The 16,529-nt window shown below is 33.4% G+C and overlaps 1 pseudogene; it reads right to left on the bottom strand.

Moving 5' to 3' along the window:
* Positions 1-15,926: 15,926 nt before the first annotated feature.
* On the bottom strand, positions 15,927-16,102 carry LOC102891599 (annotated as a pseudogene).
* Between the last annotated feature and the right edge of the window lie 427 nt (positions 16,103-16,529).

The raw sequence follows: 16,529 nt of genomic DNA, 5'->3' as shown, positions 1-16,529 counted from the left end.
GTATAATTCCATTGCTCTCAATCCAGCATGTTCCTCCAAAAATTATGGAACATTATCCCGTTCTAGTGAAGATAAGAATATCTCTCCAAGAAAGATGACTAAACAAGCACTATAATACAATTGTCAGTGACATAAAAATACACATTATATATATGCAACTGTATATACAACTAGTCAAAATTTTAAAAAAAATGACCTGGCTTTGTACAATTGAAAAATATCTGATTTTCTTAAAAATTAAGTATCACACTGAAATTAGTGAATTAGACACATTCGTTTGGGCCTAAGGGCGAGTACTATTCCACTTTTTATAACTCTTAGTAAAACATCTGTCTGATTTTAAAAGCTGTAAGGCATGCTAATTATTTTCTTTAATTTTTAATTATTATTTTTAGTTGAAATGTACCCTCACTAATCTGAAGTGACTTATGAAACCCATTTTATTTACAGTATAAATTTCTAATTGAAATAAATTATACAAATTGGATAGTACTTCATGGCATGTAGATTGAGAAAATAAAATTGGGTATAACATGAAGAACACAAACTGGTGACCCTTTAAAAATCTACTGACTAATATACATGGGTTTATTTTTTAAACTAAACAAATGTCTCCATACTTAAAATTTATTATTTAAATGAGAGTACTATTTTGAGAATAGATAATTTTATATAGTTTATGATCACTATAAAGAATAGCATTATAACTTTAATAGCTAATATATAGGTACAGTTTTGGAGGCCACACTGATCATAGAGTCTCAACCATGGGTGTTACCCTGAAGAAAGGTTGTAGAATAGTGGGTGTAAAATTCCCTGTACCATTTTAAGAAAATCTTTTACTGAGTAGACTTGCAGCTGGTCCAGCCTGGTGGCTAATGAACAGGCACATACATAGCTTCAACATTGATACATTCTGCCAGCCACTATTGTCTGGATAGCATTGTGCCAAAGTAAATTACGTGCCAATAAACAAAACTCTGTCGTCCTGGCTTACTAGACTGCTGAGATAAACATTTCCGTTATCTATGTAACAAACTATCCGGAAACTTAGTAGCTTTTAATAGCAACGATCATTTATTTTGCTTACACATCTACAGTTTTGGCTGGGTTCAGCTAGAAAGCTTGTGTCTGCTCTGGGGGGCTTCATTTGGGGCCACTAGATTGAACCTGTAGGATCAAGCCATTTAATATTGCTCACTCACAAGGCTAGCAAGTTGGTTCTGGCTGCTGGCTTGGAATTCAGCCAGGGCTGTCAGCTGAGTGCCTTAGTTCTTCTTAATGTGTGTTGCTTGGGTTTCCTCACAGCTTGACAACAGTGTTTCAAAGAATGTTACCAAGTGGAACCTATAAGGCTATGATCTAACCTCGAAAGTTTAAGAATATTACTTCTGTCACATACTATTTGTCTAGCAAGTCAGTAAGGCCAATCTATTTTTAACGGGAGAAGAATGAGATTCTATCTCAGAATGGGAGGAGTAGGCAAGAATTTTTTGCCACCTTTACCCTTCCACAGCAAAGGGTGGTGATGAATTGTGGCATTGGTGCTCCTTGCCCAGGTGGAAGGGTCACTGTTCACCCAGAGCAGATTTTCCGATTGTAAGCGATAGCACATCTACCACAACCTTTAACATATAGATAACATGTACTACGACCAGGCAATATACTAAATGCTTTATAAGCTTTTTAAAAATTACATTCTTATAATAATCTTTTTAGGGGGATGATGATATTATCTGAGGCATAGAGAGGTTAAGTTATTTGTACAGGTTTCATAGTTGGTAGTTAACCTAAGTTCCAAATGCAGACTGTCTCATGCCACAATTCATATTCTCAACCACTATACAGTACAGTCTTATATGAGATTGCTCATGTCTACCTCCTTTAACAAGCAGGCTATTGAAATACTACTTATTCTGCTTCGCTTAAGAGTCACATATAAAATGACTTAATTGAATACAAAAGTCTGATAACTAAGAGTTTCTCTGAAAAATCATCTTTTGAAAGCAGTAGAGACTTGGAAGTCCCATAAACATGGAGTTCTGGGTTGAGAGAGGGCACAACTTACAAGTAGAAACCCAGTTCACCATGTTCTGAAAAAAGATGTCCCCAAAAACTAGAGTACTTGCGGTGGGGGGTGGGGATGCCGATCAAGGATGTTGGTCAGCATCTGAGTCAAAGAATCTGAACCATTGAGGAGTGCATTAACAAGAATCAGATCTGAAGACTGAAGCAGAATAATAAACAAAAGGATGATTGGTGAGGTGAAAATTTCTATTCTGTTGACTTTGTAAACTTCAACTATTCTCGCTTCCTAAATTCCTGACTCTCGTGAAGCAACCTGCACCCATCCAGGACCTCCATCCTGATATTCATCTGGTCTGAAGTCTGTTGTTGTTAGCATCCTCAGATACTGCAATTTGCCTGTGGACTGAACATATCTGCCGTACTGACAGCTGAAACTATGTCTACCAGTACCTTTTAGTTTTCCCCTTCCTGCTAAAAGTAAGCTGGTCTGGTTTGGGCACTGCCAAAAGGACATGAAGGTCCTCGTAAATGAATTTATTTAGTGTCTTCTTAAGAGCAGCCATAATATCTAAAAGTTACAAATAAATTGTTTTTGTAGTTACTATATTATACCAAAAACTTACCAGATTAGAGTTTTTCTCCCATATAATTCTGATATATAGAAATTTTGTGTCCTTTTGGTTAAATCCCTATCGACTGATTTCCAAGGTGGTGTATGACACATTGTTTTATTGTATTTATTACATATTTACTTTATTACACCGTTATTTGTTTCTCTTCTATATGTATATATCATTTATTAGTTATATATTTATGTTTTTCCAAAAGTCATATTCAAGGAATTATATTTCTCTGCTTGTTTATATTAAAAACTCAAAGGTATGTTCTAATGGAAAATATTTTGGCTTGAAGTTGTTAGTATTTCAAACACAAAAAAATACATGAGAGTGAAGAAAAAGTGTTTAATGTTCTGATCCAAATTGTACTAAATCTGCAAATGATTTTGAGTTTTACTTGTTCAAAATTCAAAATATTGGGAAAGAACGATGTTGTCTTTTGTATTGTTGCTGCTTTGTGCTTTATAAATTTGATGAAGTTTTATGTCAGTCTCAGGTGCTCCTTTTCTACTTTTAACTTGTCTTTATTACCTTGTACTCCTCATAGTATGTGAATTTACTGATCTTTCAGATGTATTCTTATTAAATGTCCTTGTATAGTTCGTTAAGGTGTCCTCAGACAGATAAAGATCACACAGGTACGTGATGTCTAATTCCTCTCTAAATGGAAGGGGTCGTGCCCCAATGTCTTTAGCAGCATTCACTTATCATGCAATTGGCTTTTGGCCAACAGAGATGAACAAATTAGTAGAGTGTACCTGTGTTGGCCCTGTTCCTTGTCTTATTTATGTAATTAGTGTCTGGTAGCTTCATCATGGATCATTAACATATCAACGTGTGTCTAAGACAGGCAAAGGGCTGCTTGTTGTCAGCCCTTTGCAATTTACCATAATATATAAAGCAAGAAAACCTGAACATTCTAACTGGACTGATAGCAAAATCAAGATGGTAGCACAGAAGGCTGAAATTTAGTAACTTTTAGATTTCCTTTGTATTTGAAATAGTTAATAACAAGCTCGGATTTGTGTTAGACTATTTTCTATAATACAAAAGACATCTGCTTTATAAATAACGATCTTCTAAAAATGTATTTCTTTTAAATATTTTTAAATTCCTTCACGTTCATTAATTTAATTTTCATTGCTTTATATGCAATTAATGTTCATATTTGTTGGTACCTATGACCAATGGTAATTTTGTCTTAAGACAGATTTTTAAGATAAAGAAATTACATATTTGAAGATGGTTTTGATTTTAGTGAAATAATTTACTGTGAATTAACTGTCTTACATTGCATAAGAAGAATCCTAGGTTATATTATAGCCAATCCAAAATACAAGCTTGAAATTTTCTTTCGCAGAGTTGTTCTTCTTGTAAAGTGTTATTAGATTGATAGTTTATGATGCAAAACAAAAGAGTGTTAAATAGACATTTCTTATTCACTTAATAGTTCTAATTTAAGGTAGGCGATACAGACAAAGGTATTATTGTAACATTTACTATCATAAATAGTTAATAAAAGGAAATAAGAATTATTTTAAGAAGCAAAAGAAATATATGCAGGTAAATTATATTTGATGTAAAGGATATATGTTTTTAGAAGTAGAAAAAATAAAACCCAAACACAACTTATGGACAGGTGACAACCATGACAAAGTGGCTTGTGACAGCAGACAACTCCAAAGGAATGCTCTTTCAGTCATTACCTCACTTACTTGGAAAAATATAAAGTTGGCAACCAGGTGTTATTTTCAGTTTTCTTTTCTTCTTTCTGTTTTTGTTTACTTTATTTTAGAAAATTACAAGTTATTGAATTACTCTGATCAAAGTCAATACCTTTTTCCTATAGAAGAAAAAAGTGGGCGATCAAGATAATAGATATGTCAAACTACCCAAAATAAGAATAACAATTGTAGTTATTGTTTGCATGGCCACTATATGTGAGGCACTGGACCAGGTACTTTCCATACATTGCTCATTTCTTTTTTCCAATATATGTGTAAGACAGGTACCTTTCTGTCTATTACATTTGAGAAAACTGAAGTTCAGAGAAGTTCAAGTAGCTTGCCCAAAAGAGCATGGATTGAAATGAGCAGAGCTCAGAGTTCAAACTCAGACGTGCAAAAGCATTCCCCACCCCCTCACAGCTGCCTCATAGAGGCTGTGTCATCTCATTCACTGATCTTCCCATTTTCCTCAGTTTCTCCACTTCATCTCCATTTCTTTTCATATGTGTTAGATTTAGGCAACAATTAAGTCAGCAATATAACTTTCTTTTCATTTGACATTTTACAATCCTCAACAGATTAATTAGTCTAGAAAAGATAATTATGCATAGTCTATAGTTCTTTTGTGTGCCAGACAAATCTTGATGACAACAAATAGCTGTTAATATTTTCAGAATAAACAATTTATCAATTTAAGGTGATGGGCTATTTATTCAAGCTTCATGTTACACCAAAGTTCTGATAAAAGAATTAAGACAGTCCCCTGGAGTTTGTTGTAATATTATTTAATTTGTTGACATATTTTTAGGCTCAATAAAGTAAAACTTCATTAATTTTTCCTCAGGTATTCAGAATAATGTCAGATTTAAAGCAATTACCATTTTCTAAGTGTTGATTTTTTGTATGTGTTCCTTAAGTGAATCAAGAAAATACCTCTATTGGTTATTCACAGTGGGAAAATTGGTCAACTTACAGGCTGTGAAGGACTCAAAACATGCTTTGAAGAAGCTTACAATTTAATAGGAAAAGAACAGACATACACAGTTTTCTATCAAGTGAAATTAAGGGATTCCAGTGGCCTATTTTGAGACTCATTCTTTACTACTTTGACTTATAATCATTTGTGTACTATTGTTTATCTCCCCTACCACACTATAACTTCTTGGTTAGAAGATTGTGTTTTATCCTTATTTATAATTCACTTAGCTCCTAAGGTAGAGTGTGGTCATAAATAGCCTTGGAATGAATAAGACATAAAACACTAACAAAGCAAAACTATATGTCTGATCTGCCAAATTTATGGAACTCACAAGTGCTATAGAAGTTTACTGGGATTGGGTTGCTCAGGAGAGTTTCCATAGAGGAGGGCATAGTTGAGTGAAAATATGAAAAAGGAACTGCAGAGAAATAGGGAGAAGATATTTCAGGCAGGTGGAAGAGCATGCGAGGCATTTATAAGGTAAAGATGCAGGAAAATTATATTTCATGCTTTAGTGGCCACCATAGACTTCCTAGAATGGTGTGATTTTTGTAGAAAAATATCATTAAAGGTAGAAATTATAGTATAGGTCTTACATATCAGCCAAATAGGAAGTCTTGTCAGTGTATATATTATCATGAATAAATATCAAAGCAATCTTTATCTTACAATAAAAGATTATTTTTTTAGTTATTTGGAACAAAATACATATTTTCCTTTAAATAAATGTGTCACTCTTTTTCTTTTCCCTTCTTACATCCAATAGAGTATAATTCTGCAGTTTAGAGCCTGGGTTCTGGAGCTAGCCTGATTTGCTTCAAAATCTTCTTTCCTACACTTTCTGTGAGAACTTAATTGTTACTGGATAGAATATAGGAGAATATAGGCTCCACTCATGTCCTAGAGACACAAAATGACAGAGGCTGATTATAGTATAGAAGTTTCTTTTCATAAAAGTCCAGCTTGTATAGTGTTTTTTAAAGTTATATTGCTATATGAAAAGTTGCCTCAAAACTTTGGGGCTTCATAGAAAGCTATCGATTTGAGACTCAGAAATTTGAGTAGGACTCAGTGAAGAACGTTCATCTCTGCCTCACATCATGTCAGCTGGGCTGACTCCAGCAGGTCTTGAACATCCAAAATGGCCTAAGTCACATATCTAGAGCCTTTGTGCTAGCTGCAGCTACAGCCACCCGATTCTCCTACATGTGACCTCTCTCTCTCCATATTGTCTCTCATCATTTTATATTCTAGTAAGAACTTCTTGATGTGGGTGCTGATTCTTTGGAGATGAAAACAGGCTGCAAGGCTTCTTCAGATCTAGATCTGAAAGTCACAGTTTCATTTCTGCTGCATTCTATTGGCTAAATCATAGGCTCAGCCCAGATTTACAAGGAAGGGAAATACCTCTTGATGATAAATGATGACAAAGTTACATTGCAAAAGGACTTGAAGAATGAGAGGAATTACTCAAGCCATCTTTGGAAATAATCCGTCAAAATGAATCTGCTCTATGAGGTCTTTAGGGGCTCAGGCTATTTTATCATGCTGCTCTTCCTTCTTTAGAATGTTGCTCTCCTCTGTGCGGGCCAAGATAATTCACCACTGTATTCTCATTTCAGCCAAAAGCAAAGAGAACAATCAAAGGGGTAGATACCTTCTTTCTTTTAATAGCACAGTCAGGATTCAGATCCTAGTTACAAGGCCTACCTAATTAGAAACCTAAAAGGAAATAAAGTCTTTGTTCTGGATGGCCATAAAACCATCTGAAAATTGAAGATTCTATTTCCATGAGAGAAAACTGGAGAATAAATATTGGGAGACAATTTATAATATCTGTGACATATTTAATCTCTTTGATTCTTAGTTTCTTCATGTGTGAAATGGGGATGATAACTGCACTTACTTCCAGCACAGATGTCAGACACATAGTAAGCTCCCAACAAGCATTAACTATTGTTAAAAATAATAATAATAATAATAATAATAATAATAATAATAATGAATAATAATTATTATTATTATTGGAACCAAATTTGAGTTATTTCTAAGGTTACTTGGTTAATATTTAAGAGTTATAGATGGTGACATGACTTTGAGATTTCTAACTATTAATGAGATACGGAATTCAAAGTAGATTGAAAACAAATACAGTATTAGAATATTGAATTTGAGAAACTTTCAAAACACCTAGTGATCATAGGAGTTAGTTGAAAATATTTTCTGGACTTAAGAAAAAAGGCCAGAGTTAGTAGAATTGCCAGATAGTGCCATCTTTCACTTAGGAAAGGAATGAGTATGTTTATCCTAGGGAGTAAATAAAAAATATGTCCAAGAAAAAGGTGAAAAGGGTGATTGCTTTCTCCAACTACCCTTCAAAAGTTTATTCTAGCCATTGTGAATTAGGGGCATATGACAATACTGAAAGCATGAGGTGAACTAGTTGGCATTAATTCTGTTGGAAGTATGCAGTCATATTCCCTACCAGATATTCCAAGGGCATATCTCCATAATACAGGTGGAATGAGGATGTATTCTTTACTCCTAACTAGACAGTGGGCCAAGGAGATGAGAGAGTCATAAGGTTCCCCTGGCTATTGTCATGATCTAGAAATTTTCTTCACATTTTTTTTTTTTTTTTTTGCATCCTTTTTGAAACATTCTCCTCACTATAGATTTACTGATTAGTTTTTAAAAAACAAAAGTCTAATTCTGGCTTAAAATCACTTAAAGGCTTCTCATTGTTCTGGAGATGAAGAAGAAAGCCCCTGCTTAGCTCGTTGTCATGTACTTGCATATATCAACCAGATGGACTTCTTTAATCAGTGACTGTAACAAGTTCATTTTGATCCAAGTATTTCCCTTGCCTAGCATGCTTACTTCCCTCTCTCCCTTTACCTGGGTATCTGCAACAACTTATCTTTCCAAGTTCAGCTCAAAGCTCCCTTATTCAAGAAAGCCTTACCTGACCTAGACTCAGTCAGGTCCTCTTGGTAGATGCTCCCATAGAATCTCTAGCTTTTGTCATGATTATGAGTAAAGTTTTGCTTGTGCAAATAATTGATAACTCTTTTCATCACACAGATAAAATTTAAGCTTCTCCATAGCAGAGAGAAAGTCCATCTTATCTGTTAATGGGGCTTAAATCGCTTTTGTCTTTACCTCCAACATGGAACAGGTTGAGAAATAAACATAGGAGTTAAAGTGCTGTATAACAGCTTAAATCTTGATTAGAGAATTCAGCCTGAATTCTCTGTTGATACTTCAATCTTTGATATATTTATGTTTTCTTACCTATGTTTATATAGCATTTAACTTTTGGGGTTAAATTTGCATAAAGTTAACTACCTGTGAAAATAAATACTTCCATAATATGTTACAGAAGACAGGAAAAATTGCTCCTCAGAATAACTTTTCTGATAAGGGTAAGTTGTCCACAATCTACTTTAACCTGTGGCACAAATTAGGCTTTCTACTCATTCTCTCTGCTTTGAATTTCTTTACCCAAACATTAGAATTAAAAAAAGGATAACAATAGGCCTCTGCTATATTGTACCTAGAAGAGTACCTGGTATAGAGTAGGTGCTTACAAGGCATTGCCTGTAGCCTTTTGATTTTTTTCTTTTTAAACAATGTCCTCTTACATAAGATAAGGGTTTCTAACATCCTTGATCAAGTGTAAAATAATTATTTCTTAACATTTCTTCTTTATGCTATTTTCCCTGAACATAACACACAGTGTAATATACAGTGACTTAAGGTTTCTTAAAGGATTTACTACAAACGGCAAAGAGGAAAATTGCAGGAGGTATAATGACTCTCTCCTATACTCTCCTGCTTTCTGCTTTCTAAAACTTAAGGGGTTTTTTTTGTTTGTTTTGTTTTGTTTGTTTTTTGTTTGTTTGTTTGTTTGTTTTTACCAAAGGCAGAACATTCTAGAACTAAGAGGAAAACTAGGTGTTGGTTATCTTAGGTCATATAGGTCCTAAAAGCTACTTTAGAGAAAAGGGCTTCACCTGGACCATATCAGTGTCATGAAAGGAGCCAGGAAGCATAACCATGGGAGGGGAGGAAACATAACCATGGGAGGGGAGGGTGGAAGCAACTGTTCATAGTCTTCCTTCTTCTCTTCCACTTTTAATGGTTTTACTTTTGAGGATGCCATGATGAACCAGATTTATGTTTAATAAGTAGGAAAAATACTGAAAAAGAATGCTAACCCCAGGCAGAGGCAAAAAGAAAAAGGAGAGAACTTCCAAAACTATTTGAGGATCAGAGGCCTCGGGCTATTTCTGAGAATTTGTTTATCAGGGAGTCTTCTTATTATAATTATTTGGTGATATTTAAAGTTCTTTATTTTTTTCATACAACAAAAATATGTACTTACTGTTGAGATATGAAAATACAGAAAAGTATAATAACAAAAAATAATTGCACATAATCATCTTCTATCTCTTCTTTCAAATGTGGTTTTCGATTTTACATTTAACATGATTAAAGTAGATTGGACAACTTAACATTATCAGAAAAATTATTTTGAGGAGCAATTTTCTCAGTCTTCTGTACATTACAAAAGTATTTATTTTCACAGGTAATTTTATGCAAATTTAAACATAGATAAGAAAACATAAATATGTCAAAGACTGAGATATCCTTTAATATAAGAGTTTCGTCTCAAGTTTTGTTCATTCATTTATTCATTTATTCAATTAATCTCTTCCTTATTTATCTTACAAAAGTTATTCGTATGGTCTTTGAAAATAGCTCTATTTTGGGGAATAGAGTTATTTCATGCAAAAATTATGTTAATCTTCAAATTTTCCATTGCAGCATTGCACATCGGTTAAAAAGTATTCTCTTGAAGAAATTATATTCCATTTTCACTCTGACATGCCACGTAGTACAATGCTGATGTAATTGCATTGTAAGCAGGGATTGGAGTACATGAGTCAGTTCTATGTTGTTAAGAATTTCCTTTTTTTCTCAATGGAATACACATGATTGCTGTTGGGGTATGGTTAGAAATTAGATGTAATACTTTGCTTAAGTTTTTTTTTAATAGTATTAAGGAGATTTTGGCCCATAAGTTTATATTTTTTCACTACATGTTGAACGATAAAATTTTGACTAAAATGTAAATATTCAAGAAAAGTTAGCAAACTCAATGGACACACAAAACACTTTTACTAGTAAATAGAAGGTTATAAACTTTTTAGTGGTCATGAAAATGTTCACAGTAAAAAATATTCTTGTAAATTATTATAAAAGCTACCATTTCTTAATAAAATCCTAGCATAGTTTCTTAGGTGACAGACTAGGTAAACTAATTAAAATTATTTTTTTGGGTTAGTGCTGTTGAATAAATAGACAGATATAGAAACGAAGACAGAGAAAGAAATACAGAGAAAAAGAGAATTAGAACACACTATCAGAACAATAAAATATTTTGAAATTCATAAAGACCTATCACAATATAATTGCTTTCTCCTAACATTCTATTTCAATTACATTTTTTAAAAATTCACCTTAAAGTTTCAAATATGTAGTTCCCAATAGTCAATACTCATATTTTAATATACAACTTAACAGGAAAAAGTTGCAAGATTAATGCCACTGACAAGCAAAATCAGTTAAAACAAGACTTGACAAAAGATTTAAGTTTAGTCAACCAGTTATTCAAATCTCCTAGATTATATTTATTTCACTTTAGCTTCCTTGAAGAGCTTTTTTTATCTATTAAGCAGGTGTTCTCACGCTCTCACCAGATTTGGCAGGTGGTCTCCATTACCCAGTGCTGAATTATAAAATGAGCTTCACTATTAGGCTAGTTGTTATCACACATTTCAGTTCTATTCTATGTCTGTTGAATGGTTTAAAATACAAGATTTTGCCATCTGACAGTTTACTATTTAATTGACAAGGAAGCCATCTCTCTTTTTATTTATTTATTTTTTCCTCCTTAAGAGTTTTGCGTTTTAAAATCATAGCCCTTCTTAGGAAGTAGAGTTATTGAAATGTGAAACTTCTGAGGAGTTAAAATTGAATGATCTTCTTGTTTCCTTGCCACTACTTTGGAGTTTTCCCATTTCATCTTTCTTGATTTTTTTTGTTTTTAAATATAGAGTTACTGTTACCAGCAGGAGTTCTGATAGTCACATTCCAAAATTTATAATATGTGAACTCCCCAAATTTGGTAAAAACATACTGTTAGAGAGAAAGGAGATCATTGTCACATTTCTTGAATTTCATCCATAGGCAATAGCTTGTTATTTTGTTCCTTTTAAACTTCTTAACAAGCTAATATTGAGATTTAGAGAATTTATAGCATAGAGAAAAGGTAGTAAGAAAGCATGAAAATGTTATAAAGTACTAGATTCATCAAAGAAAAATAGATGGAAATTGTTAGTGATTATGTTAAGTTCATTTGCCTGTAATCTTTAAGGCCAAATTTTGCCACACAGCTTATAAGAATATATCGGTAAAATAGAACTGTAAAATAAAAAATTATTAGAACCTTAAATCTTATAAATGAGAGTAGAAAGTGAAGATCGATACAAAATAAGAATAGAGTGCTACAATAATTGTTAAATGTGGGCTGCAAATTTGTCTTAAGCCAAATTTACTATACTCTCTTTGTCTACGACCAGCTTTTTCTGAGTGATGTAATAGACGCTTTCCACTGCATCATAGTTATAGTGAACATGATAGTGCTAACCGAAAGCTGTTTATTACATCCTGATAGAATAGAGGTACTTTTCCAAAGTGCAACAAGGTAAAACTTGTTTTGTAATAGACCCAAACAACATAGACCATTTATGCAGTTTTCTAAGGACTCCTAAGGAACAATCTTATTCTTGCTAGAGAAATGAATAGATTGCTTTTCTGAACAAAGTTCTAGATGACAGTTGAGCCCCAAATATGTGAAGGTAACTAGGACCTAAAGAAAAGTTATGCTGAGTTAAAGACTCAATATGGATCGTATGCCTTAGAGATCAAATAGGCAGACTTTAAGGTTGACAGCCTTTTGTAAAAATTAAAGTGTTAAGAATCTCTCTTTTTCTTCTCCAAAAGGGAAGATTTTTCACAAGAAACTATTTTCATAGGAAAGGGCATGTGAACAAATTACTGATCAATCCCCACTTGTGTTCAAACACCATATGGCAGCACAAAGATGATTTTAGCTTGAAGAAATTTCAAACAGACCATAGAATATCAAACAAGATTTAAACCATGAATAACTTACTCATTTATGGTAAGGAAAAGCATAAGAAGTTCAAAGAAGGGTTAGTGACAATTAAAGGTTTTTGTGGCTTAAGTATTACAAAACAACATAAGTACAAGGTATATACAAAAAATTCAAGAATTTAAAAGTAGAAGAAAGCATGTAATATAGTTAATTTGAACAACATAGTTACAACTGAAAGAGACAGAAAATAATAAATGTTATTATATGAAGATGAAATGTAACAAAATTTATGAAGGTAAGCACTCCTGAATTTCACTATCAAACACCACCTGCTGGGTAGGTTACACATTCCAGAAAGGTGGTGTTCAGGAGCAGTGCCTGAATTTGCTTATGAGAAATTACATAAGATTTGAATTGGCAATATTAAATTGTATCATCACAAACCTAGGCTTCACCCTTTGTTGTATATTGCAAACTAGTGGCTTGCAGCCCAAATCCTCATACATTTTTGTTTAGCCCCATATTTTTTAAATTGGTTTTCAGCATTTAAGAATCTTCCTTCTTTAGGAATATATGAAGCTCTGGCAACACTAAGCCTGCATTCCATGTGGCAACGTGTCCCTTTAGACTGGATATGCATCTGCCATATTGCTAAATCCCTACCTTGCTTCTTCACTAGGTTAAACATCTACTTAGCCTGTGTGAGTATTTAGATTAAGGGTCCTGGTTCAGATATTTTTTCTGTGTATTTTACTCATGAGAGTATGCCTATATGAAAACAAGGGAAAGATTCAAATGAAAATGTTGAGTACTGCTATTACATGGTTTTTTAGTGATATATTGGTCAATATCTGTCTTTCACAATTTAGATAAGCTCCACAAGAGCAGGGAACACCATATAACATTGTTCACCATGGGGTCTGCAGAACCTAACACAGCGCCTGGCTTACTCTAAGGGATTGATTAATGTTTCTATGACTGACAATAGTAATGGAACTGTCCATAAATACTAACTTAATACACTCTGTTTAAAATGTACTTCATTTTAGAAGTTAAGACATTAACTCAGTGCAGGTTATCGGAGCCCAGGCAGGGTGAAGAAGGTGTCTGCAAAGGAGAGAAGGTGTCTCTCAAAGAAAAGAAGGTGTCTGCTCAAAGAGTTAGAACCTGACTGCAGAAAGAAGGGCATCCACATGGAAGGGCAGACTGGCATGGAGTGTCGGAGGATGAATGGGCTGAAGATGGTGTCCAGATGGGGTGAGTTGCCTGATGTAGGGAGTCAAAGCCATAGAAGAATGGTAAGGGCATATCTACAGAAAGGTACAGGTGTCAGAGCTCAGCAGCATGAATAGGACACCCATGTGGAAGAACAGCCTGGCATGATTGTTTGGGGCCAAGCCTAGAGAAGAGGGCCTCCAAGCAGAACAGTGGAGGTGAAGATGAGAAATGAATTGTACACAAGGGATGTTTCAAATAAGTAAATATATTAAGGATATGGGAGCTAGGTTTCTCATTGTCCAAGGAACAAATATGGAAAGGGAGATAACTTGGATAAACCCTATGTTGTTGGAATTACATGTGAATTCTTCTCTATGGATAAAGTTATGGATAAAGATATAGAAATCACCGTGGATGTAAATATATAACATATATTCTCTAACTTTGTTCTGGGAAGTCCTGGAAACATCAATACCCTAAAAGCAATTAGTACACCTAGGAACCAGATCTTCCTTTCTAAATATCAGTTTCTTCTAAAAGGAATCTGAGATCCTTGGAGAAATGCCTCATTGTATAACTGGGGCAAGGAAATTAGAAAATGAGCTTTGTGCCAAAAAATAAGGAAAACTTAAAGAATGATTGGAAAAAGCTACAAGGACATGGAAACTAATTTGATGAGGTTGCTGCTTGTCATAAGAGAAGTCAAAGTAATAATTATAAAGTAATTTAATTATAAAGTAAGTAATTTTAAACCATTTACTAAAGAAGGAAATATGAATACACACATATAAACTAAAAGTTTGTTGAAGAATAGAGGAATGGGATATTGATATAGTTTCAAAATAACTCCCAACAAAATGTTTATTAATTATAAAGAAAATAATAATTTTACAGTGGAGAAGGCTGGCAGAAAAGGCTGGCAGATACTACTTTAATCAAGTGATGGAAATGCACACCGTAAGGGATACAATGAAATCATTTACCATCTGATAGAATGTAATGAGCAAAACAAAGTATTACTTCTGTATTATGTCTGCCAAAGGTGTAACCGTGAGAAACACTGACAAAACAAAATTAAGAGATATCTATAAAACAACCGGCCTTTTAATCTTTAAATGTGTCAAGATCATGAAAATCAAAGAGAGACCAGACGGTTCAAGACTGGAGCAGACTAAAGAGATGTGAAAACTAATTCAATGAGTGATTCTGAACTGAGTTCTTTTGCTACAGAGGACAGTATTAGGACAAGTGACTCAACTTGAAAGGAGGCTGAATATCAAGGGTGCTAAGAAATGTATCACTGTCGATTTTGAAGGCCATTTTGAAGAAATGTATCACTGTCGATTTTGATGGTTATGTAGGGGACATTTTTCATCATTAGAAATATACACTGAAGTGTTTAGAGGTGATGGGGCATAAGTTTGGTAACTTACCCTCCAATAGCTCAGGAAAAAATTTCTCTGTACCAAACTTGCAGCTTTTTTTGTAAGTTTGTGATGATGGCAGTATTTTCATAGGTTTTCTGTGAGAACTAGAATTGATGGTAGGCAAAATAGCCATTCATTCGCTGCATTTTTATCGGATATTTTTAACCTATTACAATGGCAAGGCATCCACACATAAAATATGCTAACCAGTGTTTTAATGGGTCAACCCAAAAAGTATAGTACTAGTACTGCTATATAGTAGTATACAAGGAGGGAGAAGTAATTTCTGATGAATATGATTAAAGCGCTGCCAAAGAATCATATTGAAATAGATTGTAAAGTGGAAAAGGGAGATAGGACGTTCCATAAGAGGAAAAAGAAGCAAAACCTCAAAGATAACACTTAGAATTTTTTTTCTTTCTTTTCTTTATTTTCTTTTCCTTTTCTTTTTTCTTGAGAAATTGGGTAGAGAGTGATTGTATTAACACAGACTGGGGGAAGAATTATAATAAATCTTTTATTTAAAATTAACATATAATAAGGAAAGCATTCTAAACTGAGCAAAGGGATAGATTTTCAATAAAAGTCAAGTAAATTAGCTATTTTCATTAAAAAGTCATACTCTTCAAAACTATGTCAAATTCTTTTTTCCAGGTTCATAGTTTATTGTACAAATTGAGTATAAATGATATTAGCTTTTCCAGGCATGGGAAGCTAACAGATGAGGTACAGTTTAGAATCCTTTTATGTTGCTTTTATAGCTGAAGATTTTTTAGACCTTAACTTGAAGTATATGACCAGCAAAGCAGTGCCTCTGTTTGTGGCCATTACACAATTTATTCTACCTGTGAGAATATAAGAGTTGAAATATTTTTTGATACCAGTGAATGAAATTGGGTATCAGTTTCTGGACCTGCCATGATTTCAATTTTGCAAAAGGAACAAGTTCCATAGGCTGTTTCAAATTCTTAATATATTTAATTAAATGAAAAATTGTAGTCATCTAATACTTAACCAAAATTATGCAAATAATAATTTAATCTTGGGTTGAGAAAATGCTTTTAAATAAGGAAGAAATGAAAGGAACCACAAAGAGAAAAGGGTCATATTATATAAAAATGAAATAAACTGGGAAGATATTTGCAAGAAATATGTCAAAAGTTAAATGTCCTTAATAGTTATAGAAACATCCTCTAAAATCAATAAAATACACCAAAATAGAAAACGGAAAAACTGTGAACAACTTTAGAAAGAAAATATACAAAAGACCAATGGAAATGAAGAATAAGTCCAAATACACTAGTAATTTTTAAATAAATTACAACAGAGGCATACCATTGCTTTATT

The sequence above is a fragment of the Pteropus alecto genome, unplaced genomic scaffold (assembly GCF_000325575.1).
Source record: "Pteropus alecto unplaced genomic scaffold, ASM32557v1 scaffold22, whole genome shotgun sequence".
Classification (NCBI taxonomy): Eukaryota; Metazoa; Chordata; class Mammalia; order Chiroptera; family Pteropodidae; genus Pteropus; species Pteropus alecto.
Note: the sequence above shows the minus strand (reverse complement) of the source record. Positions and strands in the feature narration are given on the sequence as shown.